The sequence below is a fragment of the Micromys minutus genome (genome assembly GCF_963924665.1).
Source record: "Micromys minutus genome assembly, chromosome: 1".
Taxonomy (NCBI): domain Eukaryota; kingdom Metazoa; phylum Chordata; class Mammalia; order Rodentia; family Muridae; genus Micromys; species Micromys minutus.
The window spans coordinates 17,055,897-17,070,175 of record NC_137969.1 but is presented as its reverse complement, the minus strand read 5'-3'; the positions used below and the strand labels follow the sequence as shown (position 1 = coordinate 17,070,175).

The window sequence follows — 14,279 nt, the reverse complement described above, 5'->3', positions numbered from 1 at the left end:
GTAGAAAGGAAGCCACGCTTCTCCATCATGTGAAGGGCAGCACCTAGGAAGATGGTATAACTGCTGGGCCAAGACTTTATCTTGAGGTCACTATGTGTCAAAAGTCACCAACACAGCAGAATAAGTCATTAGAGCTCCTCACAGCACCCACACACCAGAAGACAGGAAATGCAGGCAAGCTCTTTCCTTTATGTGATGGTTAACACCAACTTTCAAACGGACAGTATCTACTTATACCCAGTTAGACAATCCATGAGGGAGATTTTGACTTGGTTGATTGATAGGAGAAGACCCACCCTGAATGCGAGGGGCAGCAGTGTGAGGGTTGGGGTGCTGGCCTGGATAGAAAGCAAGCAAGCAAGCTGAGAACCAGCTTTTGTTTCACTGTTTCCTGAATGCAAAGGGGTCCAGCCATGTTGAGCTTCTGTCTGCTGAGCTTTACCATGATGGGCTGGGCTCTCATTCTGAGCTAGAATAAACCCTTCATTCTGTAAGCTGCTTGTGTTGAGTATTTTATCCCAGAAACATGTAAAGGCGCTAACACATTTCACATTGCATTGTTCTTTAAAACACCTTTGCTCCGTATTTATAATCATTGTTAAGGCGTTAAGCTGCCACGTGTAGTCTGACAATTTTAAAAATTGTAGTGTGGCTTTACTTATCTCAGGAATCTTTGAAGAACTGATCAAAGAGACCTGGTCTTGGATGGTGGGGTTTTGTTTGCTGTTGTTTGTTTACAGTCTCAGAATTGTCCTGAGATATTCACCCCATGTGATGGCGCACGCCTCTAGCCACACTATAAAATGTCTCACTCAGTTATATGTCTCAACACTGCTAGTTTTCTCATCTTCAGCATAGTGGAGATAATGTTAAGCCACCAAGAATAGGGGTGAAGGTGGAACGAGACAGCACATTAGCCCCTGAATATAGTAACTAAGAGTTTTTATTATAGTACAATCCTTCTCAGATTGCAAGAGAATTATCATGCACTGGGGAGAGCTAACGGTGTCTCTTTGCTCCTTTTTCTAAATTACCCAGTCTATACTGCCATATAACCTAATGGGATTGCCTGTGTCGTGTTAGAAACTTCTATAAATAGTCAGAACTTGAAGCCGAGAATGTAAAGAAGTCTATTTTGAGATCTCTACTTTGTCTGATGCCATCTTTAACAAGAAAACCTTGGTGTAAAGCAGCTTCAAAAAGCCAATGGAAAAGCAAGCACACACAGGGAGAGGTCCACACATGTAACTATCAACTTTAACCAACCAATCAAGTAACCATAGACACTGGGCCTGCTTCCATTGGTCATGTTGCTCCCCCAAAAAGAAATGCTTTCCTTGCTATTTCATTTAAAGGGTATCTTCCATAGGATGGGAGTACATTGGATAGAGAGTACCACACTGGCCGTTGCTATGGGAAAAGAGCTGAGATGTTTTTTATACACGTGTTATAGTAATTTGTGGAGCTGAGGATGGTCCTTCTGGAATGTTGAGGTTCCTTCAGGCTTGGTGGAAACAAGACAAACAAAAATGCAGATCATAGTTTTCAGCTGAATTCTAATACCCTTATGCCAAGGAATAAATGTTGCTCTCACTTCTCACCGAAGAAGCTTCTTTATACCACAGACACCATTTCAAAACACCCTAACAAGACCTAAACAGTGACCACAGCAATTGGAATGCCAAGGTGGGTGATGGAAGTCTCATGAGACTATACTCCACGAGGAACCCTAGGCAACTGATGCTGCATGGGAAAGGAAGAATCGGTCTTCTATAGATAGTCTGATAATATGTGAGCCAAGAGCAATAGGTCAGCCCTAAACACTTATGAGAAACAACAAAAACTGCAGCAGGCTATATTTATGAATTTATATATGTGCACATATAGCAATTAAAGAGTAAGAATCCATGTGTTTGAGGAGGAATGGAAGGAACATGGGAGGAATTGAAGGGGGGAAAAGGAAGGAGAGAGTAATTTGAATACAGTATTTATATATAAAATTCTCCAAAAGAATTTTTTAAACTAAATCCTATTAGCCAGGCTTTATTAGACCCTTCAACCTGAGGGTTGAAACATGATGAAGTCGACAGAGAAAGAGACAAAATTATGTTTCAGTAACTTAGGGCCTACTGAGCCCAGCATCCCAAAGTTTAAAATTAATTCTGTTGTTTATTAGTTTCTAGAAATATTTCAAATATACTTATAGCTCAAATTATTTTCAACAGTCCGGGAAGAAAAAAAATTAGAAACTTGAGCCAGATGGACAGTTTACTTCTGGTTTGAAGAAATCCATTTCAAGTCCCTTTTAACCTCTTACAAACAAGTACCCCAACAGCACTACTTAGTGGTCCATAACTGCAGGATTTGTTTCATTATTCAGAGCCTAGAGATGGGGAATGTCTTTAAGTAGATGAGCTAAAGCCAAATAGTCTTTATTTAGGTGTGAGCTGTGATTCTAATTTAGGGGTATTTGTTTCAAGGTCCCTGGGATAATTTTCTTTCATCTGGACCATATTTCTAGTCTTCAGGGAATAAATATATCTTACTCGTTTATGTCCTATTGTGTATATGGAACTGTGCTAGGTACTGGAGCCATAAGGATAAACATGAGGCAGGGCACCTTTGCACATAGTAATGGAAAGGCCTCTGCTCCTAAGAAAAAGAGGCTAAGATGTGAACGAGGACCAGGTCATCAGACCTAGAGGCATCTGTGTGATGTAAGCCATGAGGTGGAGAGCTGGAGGTGTAGAAGGCACTGAACCCAGGCAGAGAAGGTCACAACATTGAGATACAACAGGTAAACATCACTTCCTGGCTGGAGTAACAACTGAGTGCCTGATTCCCCAGAGTGTGTGACATCAATCTCAACATGGCCACCTGGATCAGCTTTGGCAGCCTTGGTCTTCTTCTGAGAACCAAAGCAACTCTCACCTCTTTAAACCTCTGGTATATACCATTTTCTCCCTCTAAAAAACCAAACAAGACAAAGTAAACTTGACCCATATTCTTCTCATAAAGATGATTTTTAAAAGAGGTTCAGGATCTGACTACATGAACTTTATTTCTTGTAAGGACCCCTCTCTGCTCAAATTAATGATCCTAGGAACAGATGCTTTTGTCTTGACTTTTGTTTACGTCCTCCTTGTTTGCAAGGCAGATGTTGGTTACACAAAGTTTAGGACCAGGCTTTTTTCTGATGTTCATTGTGCTGAGTGTTTGGCATCAGTGGCATTCTGGGAGCAGTGGTATGAAGGTTTCATAGACATGGTGGGGAAGTGCCATATTCAGATTCATCATAGGAAACATGTACATGTATAATACATGAAAGAAGAAAGAGGAAGGAGCATTTGGAAAGCTAAAAGATGTGAAAATGGAGCTGGATATACAGTTGGCTCTTGGGAAGGAGGAGAGGAGGAGAGAAAAACTGACTCTTGCTCAGGTTAGAAAGCAGAAAACCATCTTTAACTGATCCCTGAGAACATAAAAATAAACATAGTTGCTGCTTTATTATCAAGTTTCTTGATGAAGTATACTAATAAAGAGTTAGATACAACCTCATCCTTGGGGTTGCATCAAGCCTGAAATCAGACAGCATCAGTAAACGGGTTTTCCCACCTTTCATGGAAACACACAGGTGCCAATACCTTGCGGATATAATATTCCTGAACTTCACAACTTTCTTCCTTTCTTACAGAAGATAAAACTTCTTCTCTCCCACCCCTCTGTTTTGGTAACAGTCAGCATCATTGAGGTAGGAAGTAAAAACAACAAAAACAGAAACTTCTTCAGTTTGGATTTTTCAGTTAATGAGTAGAAAAGAGCCAGAGAAAGCCATCCAGGAAGCAAGATGTACTGCATGCAGTGGTTTGTCTTGGTGATTTGTTCAGTGGTTGGAGACTCAGAAACTATTCAGCCCAGGAGGTAGGTTTAATCTGAGCTAAGTTGCTGATGCTGCTTGTGCACTTTGCATATCGCAGGATATGTGAGCAGCCCATGCAGAGTCAGACACATGCATGCACATACACACAGAAATGAGATTCACGCCTGTCGTCAACACTTACCTAGTGCAGTGTGTTCCTCCACTGTGACCCTCCCCCTTCTCCTATTAACTCTTATTTTCCTCTGGGTGGGAGACATCATGAAAATGTTTACTCTCAATACATGGTCTCTTTATTTTTCGAGTGAGAATTAGGTAATTATCTGGGCCAGACCCCCTGTAATTCTCATAAAAAGCAGGCAAATAAAATGAGTTTCAGGGGTCTTGGCTTGGCTTCAGGCAGGATATTGGAAGTGAGGCCACCATGTCCTGAGACTTGAGGATTAAGTCCCAGAGAATAATAAAATTGGAATCAAAGCTCTTTATATGTATGAATCAAACTTTTATTTGAGCCTCAAGAACTTTAGTACCTGAGCATCTTCATGAGGAAGATCCAGGCAGTGTTTGCTCTCCTGAAGTCTTCTGACAGGTTTGTGCCTTTGTGGTGTGAGCTACCCAGTCCCTAGAGCAATGAATAGCACTCATGCTTTTAGTTGGGGAGATGCCCGGACGAAATGTCAAAGATACTAACACTTTAAAGATGGGCAAGTATAGCTTAAAAATTGAAGATATGCTCAAGGCATTTTCGGTTCATCCAAGAACCCTCTGGGGCTTCTGTGATTTTCAGGTTCTCAGGCTGTGTATGTGACACCTGTAAAACAAGGGCTATGTCTACAGGTTACAATAAGTAAATAGAAGGAATGAGTGAATGAATGAATGAATGAAAATGTGAAAGGACAAATAAGAAAATGAGGCACCAAAAATTCTTATTTTCCCCATCCAGCCTCACACCAAAAAGTCCTGTGCTTCCTGCACTGATACAGCATCATCACTGTAACCCCAGCAAGCATCATGTACCAATTATCTGGCACCATCCTTAGGGCACCGGCTGCATGGAAACTTCAGATCCCTGCTAAGCTGGAGGCTAGATTCAGACCTCAGAAACCTAATGACAGAGATGCTGTCCGAGGTATGAGGTGTGGAGGATGTCATCACTGTGAACAGCCAGGCGCTCACACAAGGCAGCATCACTACAGTATCTCTATGTGTGTGATCTTATGGATACCCTGTTTGTTGTTGTTTTTCCTGTGTGTGGTTTATAACTGACTGAAACTTTATATCACACATGACTATACTAGTTACGTACATGGCCAGTCAGCACACTGAGGCACAGAGAGCTTTGGACTATGCACGGGGCCATGTGGAAATTACCTTTCTCGTTTCCATTCAGGGGTTTTTGTCTGTTTGTTTTCTTTTTTTTAACCTTCTGGAGCCTGCAGTACGCTCCTTGCTGGAAATCTTTGAACTATGAGGCTCAGGCAGATTCCCACCCCACCCGTACCGCAGATGTGAAGAATGAGGCCGCCTCCACTAGTCGGCTGTGCCTTCTTCACGGAGACAGGTCTCGTTACAGTGAACAAGAACTGTAAGCACACTTTCATATGATACATGCTTTCCTTCAGCAAATGTTCTGACTTCAGCTGGTATGGGTTTGTGTTCTACCAAGGGTGCAAAAAGAGAGACAGAGACAGAGAGACAGACGGAGACAGAGAGAGCAAAAATGGCAACAATGGGAAAATCAATGAACAAAAGTTCTCTCCTTGTTTTTTGTTTTTATTTTTCCCAAATGAAAGGGAAGGGAAAAAGTGCATGCATGCATTGTACACACGCACAAGCCCACACACCGTGGTGTTGACCTGGAGAGATGGCTTAGTAGTTAAGAACACTGACTGCTCTTCCTGAGGTTTTGAGTTCAAATCCCATCACCTGCCTAGGGGTTCACAACTATCTTTAATGGAATCTGATGCCCTCTTCTGGTGTATCTGAAGACAGCAACTGTGTACTTAAATGAATAAATTTTTTTAAAAAAAAAAAAAGAAAAATGGCGATTTGTCTGCAAAATACTGCTCACATGCCAACTATCAGGGTCAAGAATTCATTCACATCTCCTCAATTGTCATCTCAAAGGTGTAAACTGAGTCGGGTGCATGAGGGATATTCACAGTGTAGGTTCACTGTGAATAAAGTCAAGGATTTCAGAAAAGCCCCAGACCAATGCTCTTCACTGGACCGAGGTTACCAACTTGTGTTTGGACTGGGTGAAATGCTGTAACCAGCCAAGCATGGCCGCAACATGTAACTTACAAGTCAATGGGCTGAATGCTTTATTTCAGTGTGTGGAAGTTCGCAAGGTTGTCTCCCCAACCCTTATTTGTCTCTGGGCAAGAAAGGAAAACATGTCAGGTTGCCCCTGGGACTGCTGCTCACCTGTTTGTTTTTGTGTCAGCATCAGAAGCCATGTATTGCAGAAAGAAAACATATATTTACAAGAAATGATGAATTCGTATCTGGGGACAGGGATGAATGTGTCACAGTGTAATGGCTCTTAGCCATCATTGCTTCCCTACATTCTAACAACTTCTTTGCTCAGATCCTGAACCGTAACAGAGCTCCTGATACGCTAGGGCAGAAGATGAAAGGACATCAGATTCAGCAAGAAAAACCTTAGCAGATCCCTTTAAAATGGAAAACTTTATGATAGAAGGCCAAAGGAAATGGTATAGAAGTCCACAGTGATACAAAATACATCAGAATGTATTTTAGCATGGGTACCATCTGAACAGACTGGATTAAGTTAGGGCTTCTCACCCTTTTCTATAAAGATCGAATATGAAACAGTTCACTTTTGTAAGGCATGGAGTCTCTGTGAAGACTCTTTCATATGTGCTCTTGTGGAGAGTAAGCAGCTGTAGACAAGACGATAAGTGAATGAGAGGGTGTGTCTACATTTCGAATGAAATTTCACTTATGGACATTAGGGTTTCATAAGACTTTCCCATATTATGAAACATTATTCTGGGCTTTTTGTTTTCTTTTTTCTTTTCCTAAATGTAGAATTCTTTTCTGGCTTGCAGGACATATACAAAGGGAAGCAGAGCTTGATTTGGTGCTAGGCTCTAGCTGTTGGTGATTTGATAAAGTTACACTCTGAACAGCAATGCCTCCTGGATAAGCTGAGTACTAAATATTAGAACTAGAGACACAAGTGACAAGGTGAGTGTAGAAGCTGCAAAGACAGTGGGACCAGCTTGAGAACAATGCCTGAGTGCACAGCAGAAGCCTGTTCCCCAAATCAGAAGATCTGAGGAGTGTGACCTACAAACCAATATTACCATTAGCCCTGCACAGAGCAGTAAGTGATGGGATTCATTTATGGTAAGCTATTGATAAATGGCTCAGAACCCACGGAGCCAAGATCAGCCTCATCTGATGCTCATTTTAGATGGAGTCGCTCATAACCCTGTATTTTCGTGACTGAACTAGTGCTAAACTATACAAAATGAAAAAAAGTCAAGTTATTGCTTAAGTTAAAAAGCTTTATAATCATATGTGTGTGCACGAATAATTTTACCTGCACCAAAGTACATTCAAGTACATGTATCCTATGTATTTCTGGCACATGCAGAGGAGCCTATTGAACTTGAGCTGCCATGCAGGGACTGGGAACTGAACCCAGGCCCTCTGCAAGAGCAACTATTTATTGCCTTTGACTTCAGAGCCATCTCTTCAGTCCCACAAACATGCCCCTATTGTCCATAACCCCTTTCTTGTCTTTGGTCTTTATGCTTACCTTTCCTCTGCTCTCACCTTTCTTCCTATTCAAGACTGCATCTACTTCTAAAGCAAAGTTTTCAGATTGTCTGTGCCAATGTTGGGGCAAGTTCAAAGGATAAGATAAGGTTCCTGTCCTTATCCAGTTGACATTGTGGTGGGCAAAAATGACAGAAACCAGAGAATAAATGAACATAGACAAGGTGAACTTGGACATTGGCAAATCATCAAAGTTAAAATGATACAATGTTATAGAAATTTGTTTAGAGTCATACTGTGGCATAGTTTATGTTAGTTGTCTGCTTGTTGGGCTCTAGAAGAAACATGGGGACAAACATACGGTGATATCTGTGAGGGATTTTCTAGATTAGATAAGAGGTTGGGAGACACACATTAATTGAAAAAAAAAGAAAAGAATTGCAAGGCTAGCATTTTTTCAGTCTCTGCATTTTCAGCCTGTGGGTGTAATGTGATTGGCTGCACCTAGCTTCTGCTCCATGACCTCCCCACTACGCTGATGGCACACTTAGGCTGAGAACCAAAACCAAGCCCTCCTGTTTATTAAACTGCAATTGTCAAAAGTGACAAATACACAATGGGATGTGTTACAAATGTTTGAGTTCAGTAGGCTATGAACAGGTTCAGTTAAAAGAAAAAGAAAAGAAAAAGAAAAAGAAGTATGTGTGTGCACGCCAGCACACATGCATTTGTTTATCCTGGTCAAGCAAAGGTAATGATAATTGATTCTCTGTTGATAATTGGAGATTTACTTTTGACAGTTAATAACATTGTCTTTGAGAGTCTCTGCCTGGGCCCAGGAAAAACCTAGTTTGCTTCTGTTTCCATCCAACTGAACTGTCCACATAGTTCATTACTGTCTACTGGGCTTCCTGTTGATAGGATGTTTTCAAGTTTGTTGTGATTACAAATATTTCATTGAACATTCCTGGACTCAAAACATCTTTATCTCTTGTGCATCATGTAACAGAAGAAAATTCCCAGGAGTAGAATTATTCAGTCAAAAGAACATAAACAACATAAAAAGCAAAAATAAATCGTAAAACAAACCTGCGTCACATTCACATCCCAACCACCACACTAGGCATCGTCAGCATTAAATCTGTCAGTCTGATAAGTTTCTTCTTATTGAATTTGATTTGCATTTTGTTCATTATGAGGTTGAACTTTTTTTGATATGTTTACCAGTCATTTGCATTCCTTTCTGAGCTGTCTTTTAAGTTCCTCCTCCTTTACTGTGTTGGGTTGATCAACTTTTGTTCTCTCTCTCTCTCTCTCTTTTCTGTGCCATCTTTGTAAATTGAATAAATTTGCTTTGTGGGGTATATTAAAAGTATTTCTTTCCAGTTTGTTTTTTTTTCATTTCGTTTATCTATTTCATATTTATGATTAGTGTATTTTATTTGCTGTACAGGAGAGTTTTTAATTTCTACAAATGCAAACATGATTTTCTTTTGAGGTTCTCGGGCAATATTTATTTCTCATGTAATAAACATCTTCACCATCTCATCAAGAACACAATTATATAGAATAAGAAATCCCAACTCAAAACAATGAAAGGACAAAAAAAAAAAAAAAAAAAAAAAAACTAAGAAAGCCTTGTGAAACAATGGCTGGCTCACTTCCACAGGAGCTCTGATGATAGCAGCGTCTTCCTTTGGCCTCCTAGGAACTGAGTTGCCTGAAAAGAGGCAAACCTTTTCTTTATTAAATAGCTTTATACTCATATGTTCAAATAACCAATAGAGGAATGATGGCCTGGGAAAAGAAGAGAGGTCGAGAACAGGACTAAACAACACTTTCAGAAAATGATGATCTTTGGCTATTGCACTAGGAGGGTACCACTTAATCTAAAGCCCCCAAACTCTAGCCCAGTGTGTTCTGGAAGCTGAGTGACAATGTGACTATATTTGAAAGAAAAGATCCTGCCCTGGCTCATTTTGATCTACGACACAAAGATCAAACCATCAGGAACTAATAAGTATCATCACTGAACTAATTGTGTGATAAATTGTTACAGAATTCACCCCCTGATGATATTGTCAAGTACTCACCATTGCCTTTTAGTTTGTGGGGTGAGGATGGACTTCCGTGAGTTTGACTCTAAAATCAGTTCTGTATGCAACATCACTTCCGCTAATTTTTATTGCACTATTAGGTCTATGATAGCCAATTATTAACATCTGTTATGAGACTAGGTATGTGCCCAGGTATGGTATGAGAAATGGAGAGTTAGGTATATGAAGTATGTAGAAATACAAAAGAACCAAGCAATAACTCAAACCATGAAAACAAAAACTACAGAAGAGAAAAATGGAAGAAAATGCTAAAGACCAATGTAGCTTAAAATGAGTTACTCCAACGGAAGTGTTCAGCATCTTCTTTGTTCACATCTTTCCACTCTGGGGAGAGTTGAGAGAGCAACTACAATTCCCATGATGCCCACTGTTCTCCATGTGATGGATGCTGCATCCACTAAGATCACATGGACTGTGTGGGTTTCAGGTTTGACAAAGAGAAATTCAAAGTTACCAAAGAAACTTATATTTCAGATAATCTGTGAGTGGTGACTATTTGTGCAAGCCTCACACATCTCACAACTGCACAGTATTCTTTGTGTCAAACTGAGTGAAAGGCCTACTTCCAATCTTCATTCAGAATCCCCTAATTCTACGAAAGCGATTTTTAAGGTAATCTCCAATACACACAATTTTTATGTTATATCTTAGATACACATGCTTGCCATATAAGAGCATGTACTTATCCTGAGATGTCTCAGACATCTTAGAAGAAAACGTCACCCTTGTATTTAACAGATGTGTAAACACATTCTAACCTGGGAAACAAATACTGCTTGTTTTCCTTCTTGGAAACTTCAAGTTGATTTTCAAAGGGACGCTCACATTTACCCTACTAATAAACGTTCAAGTGCATTGGGTCTGTGTAGACAGGCTTGAACTAGAGTGGAACCAGTTACGCAAAGCCAATGTCAGCTTGCAGTGGAACCCATGGTGTTTTCTTACCAGTGTCCTCTTTAAACACACAAGGTTGTGAGACTAGAGGGAAAACAATCTCATTGGTCTGTGCCTGTGCACCATCACTCCTGACCCCTCCTGGACTACTTTGAATATGAGAAGAGTTTAGGTAATGACTTCATAAAACAAGTTAAAGCCCCCTATGGAATCGCTAGAATAAATGCTCTCATCAGCTAACACAACGAAGGGGAGACATAAATGAGAAGCCCGCAGCCTACGTTGAACCTGACTGGTATAAATAGCTCTCATTTTGCACTTAGTATATTTTTACCCATATTAACTCCTTTGTTACAACAGTCCTGGGAGGGACATGCTTTTATTGCTTCCATTTTAACACTGAGATCTCTGAAGCAGAGAAAGGTTGTGTCCAAGATGGGATCTCCAAACAACACAGTAGTATGACAGGATGTGTCTAGTCTTGGTGCCTTTTGTCCCTCAGGTTATCTGATAAGGAAAGGCCAAAGAGTATTTTGCTCAGTGGTCATTCTGATTTTACCAGACTCCTTAGAGGTTGCTTCAGCCTTCACCACAAAGACCCAAGGCAGTTCCTGACTTTCCTAATGCAGTGACCCTTTAGTACAGCTTCTCATGCTGTGGCAGCTTTAATTTTCTACTGTCATGAATCATAAGGTAAATATCTGTGTTTGCCAATGGTCTTAGCCGGTCCTTACAGAAGGGTCATTTGACTCACAGGTTATGATCCACTGAGCTGAAGGCTCAATGGGTAACCTTGAATTGAACATCGTGGTGTTGGTCAATTGTCCAGTCTCATCTCCCACCTCTCTTCCTGAATTAAGGGAAGATGGGTTGAAAGAAAGAGGTGGTGGAGTGACCAAGATCCACCTGCCATACCTACAACTTTGAGTGGCCTTGAGAATCAGTATGGTAGTGGCTTTCTTGTGGAAATGCTGTGGAAACATGGTGACAGCAGGGACAGCACTACTCTGTGCGAGGTTCAGTGCAAGACACTGAGTAATAGATGGCATGCCGTCCACTACAAACAGAACCCAATGAGCTCTGTCCATTTTGTATTTGAAGAAACAGAAGAGCAAAGCAACTTTCCAGAGACACACAGCAAATGTGAAGCAAAGTCATGGGAGAGAGAAGAAGAAAGAGGGAGAGAGAAAGAGGGAGAGAGAAAGAGAGAGAGAGAGAGAGAGAGAGAGAGAGAGAGAGAGAGAGAGAGAGAGAGAGAGAGAGAGAGATTGGGCTTATGGTTCCAGGGGGATAAGAGTCTGTCATGGCCAGGAGGGATTGCAATAAGCATCAGGGATAGTAAAGAGGTGGGAGTCAAGAACCATACACACATAGCAGAAAACCATGGACTAAAAGTATAATGAGGCCTTCAGCTCTCAAAGCTTACTCTAGAGACATAACTTCTCCTGCAAGGTCACATCTCTTAAACCTTCCCAAACAGTGTCATCAACTGGAAATGACGTATTCAAATATCTGAGCATAAATGGGACATATCTCATTTACACCACTATCACTTGGATCTGATCCATACCCCTGGGGAAGCTGGAGCTCAGTGCTTGGTTTATGGAGTCCAGCTTTGGGTCAGGCTGACCCTGCTAACACTGGATAAGTCCTCTGTGCCACGGTTCCCTTTTCTGTAGGAGGGGCTGTGGCGCTTATAACAAAGTATGTGATAGAGTTGAAGACAATATAGGTAAAGTGACTAGAACGCTGCCTGGCACAGTGAGCACTAACAGAGATGGCCTTCCACTACCACTGTGACCACTATTAATACAATGGCCGTTGCTATGGCTACTGCTATTGCTGTTCCAACCGCATGGCTGCTGCTGCTACTGTTTGCGCCAGTCCTGTTCCGCTCAGCACATCAGTTCTGCCATAAAAGGAAGAATTTATAGCTCAAACGGTCTATAATTCTTAAAATTCTAGAACCCTGGCAGTAGACTGGAAAGACCAGGAAACAAATACCAGTTCCTTCAGGAGAAAAGAACCTCCTTGAAAAAGCCCGATGGAAAAGACCCAGTGGAAAAACGACCTGGAACATCCAATCTTTGCATTTCAGATGTTTAACGTCAACTCGGTTTGAGATAATCTGAGACCAACTTTTGGCCCTTGAATTTCTAAGGATTCATAACATGAAAGATCCAGACACTGTGGCCCTACATGTCCTCTTTACCATGACAACCTGAGTCTATCCTGAAGTCCTTCCCATGCATGCTTTACAACAACATCATGAAGTCCTGCCTGGACCTCGCCTGTATCTATTCTTCCAGGATGATATGAGGGCCAGTAAGAAACAAACAACAAAGCAAAGGCTGGCACTAAGGCTTTTCCCAGATGCTTCCCCTGTGCTGACTCTGCTGGGCACATCTTTCCCACCTTCCACAGTCAAGGGAGATGGGAACAAAGGCTAGCTCCACGTGTTATTTTATTCTCTGAGCTCCATGTGTTATTTTATTCTCTATGTGGCTAAATCAGCCTGACACGGTCCTGCCAGCAGTGGGAAGATACACAGCCAAAGAGAAAGACTAAAAACTGCTAGAAAGACATTACTTACTCCAGCTTCTGAGACCCCATTGTGACCAGAACTGAATGCCCCATCTCTCCTACAAAGCCATGTGGCACTGCTTTAGTTTTGGATTGCATGGTGCATTGTCCTTTCCATCCTCGGCACCCAGGGACACGGGTCCCATTCCGCCAACCTCTACTCATTCTGAGTAACTAGGGTTGAGCATAATGTCCAAGTGCTATAGGAAACTTTTTGCCACCATCCACATTGGGCTTTTCTGTTCTTCCCAAGTGTTTCTTTTTGATCCTATTTATTCAGCATCTATGTATGTGCAAACCTTGCTCTCTGCAAAACAGAGAGTGGTAAATTCATAGACATAGGGAAAAATGCATCAAAGAAAAGGCAATTTCAAAGGTTAATGAGGGCAGGAGGAAGCAGCCTTGTGAAATTTAGAAACCAGGGTTCCCTCAGGATGAAAGAACTCCCTTGAATAAAGCTAAAAAAGGGGGCCAGTGGGAAGAAGACCAGAAATATCCATTCTGACAGGTTAGAGGACAGATTCCTCTTTCAAAGAAAAAAACCTAGTATGTACAGCTACCTACAGAAGGAACCGGACAGAACTTTCAGGAAGAAGGATCTATACCCAGATAGGAAGGGGGGAAGGGCTTTACATTTTGGTTTGATGGGCAGAAAGCCTCCCAGACAACCCAATGTTATGGCCAACTCTCTTTCAATGGTCATCGAATGTGCAGAGAGCAAACAGACATGAGAAAGGAGGTTTGGAATAAAGCAGCTGTCTCTACCACTCGATGGCTGTGTGGCCTTAGGCAAGAGTTTTAATAACTCTGACCATAGGCTTCCTCAGCACATGATCATATTTAAAAGTCCTTAGTTATTCACATAATTATACTTTTGCCAATGTGCAGAAACATATTTAACTTTTATGAAGCTAATTTTTCCCATACACAAAGTGAATGCCTGAAAGTTTATGGTCCACGCATTACCATCACTATTGTGACTCATTTGTTTGTAAGTGCCAACTACACAGACTGTGTGGAATGATGTATAATTTATAACCAGTAACCAATTTATTACA

General features: G+C 41.3%; 1 protein-coding gene across 4 annotated transcripts in view; it reads right to left on the bottom strand.

Annotated features, from left to right (window-relative positions):
* LDB2 (LIM domain binding 2) overlaps nt 1-14,279 on the bottom strand; it is a 324,829-nt gene that overhangs the window by 145,307 nt on the left and 165,243 nt on the right. The window lies entirely within an intron of this gene.